The sequence below is a fragment of the Corapipo altera genome, unplaced genomic scaffold (genome assembly GCF_003945725.1).
Source record: "Corapipo altera isolate COAL_440 unplaced genomic scaffold, ASM394572v1 64, whole genome shotgun sequence".
Classification (NCBI taxonomy): domain Eukaryota; kingdom Metazoa; phylum Chordata; class Aves; order Passeriformes; family Pipridae; genus Corapipo; species Corapipo altera.
In genome coordinates this window covers 8,210,488-8,211,247 of record NW_020884893.1, presented here as the reverse complement: position 1 = coordinate 8,211,247, position 760 = coordinate 8,210,488, and positions in this window count along the sequence as shown.

Below are 760 nucleotides of genomic sequence, written 5' to 3'. Positions count from 1 at the left end.
GGCTCTCCAGAGCACAAACTTACTGACTTGGTCCATAACTAATGGAATTGTAACAGGCCAGGTTGGATGGGGCTTGGAGCAACCTGCTCTGGTGGAAGGTGTCCCTGCCCACAGCAGGGATTAGAACAGATGATCTCTGAGGTGTCTTCCAACCCAAACCATTCTGGGATTCTAGGAAAATATCAACTATTACTCGCAGCCTAAGGCAAACAGAGAACCCAAAGCATCTTCAGGTACTGAGGATGAAAGCATCTCTCCTCCTTCCTTATGTCTGGATGTCTGATCAGAAAAAGGACAAAAGTGGGCCATTCATGGCAAATATTTTATTACGATAATAAGCACAAACTCAAATTACCAATTTCCAGCCATGTGTACATGGAGAAGACTCTGGTTTTAACTGTGTCTAAAGGAAAGGATGATCGTGAGGACTAGAATTTGCCACTTTGACCCCCAAAACTAAGCACGGAGATGTTACAAGTCATCTTTAACTTCTGGAAGTTGCCCTGCTGAAACCAACACAAGCCCGGCTAAGGGGGCCATGACTCCATCCGGGTTCTGCAAAACCCCTGGAAGGAAAAAAAACCAATTAATCTGATAGTTCTTATCACGAGGGGAAGCTGCAGAGAGGGATGAGGTCTCACCTCAGCCTCCCCTTCTCCAGGCTGAACAGACCGGGGCAAGAAGCGGGGTCAGCGCTGCCACATTGCCCTCAGCCCCCTCATCCTCTCAGTCCCCTCAGTCCCCACTCCTCTCATTCTCC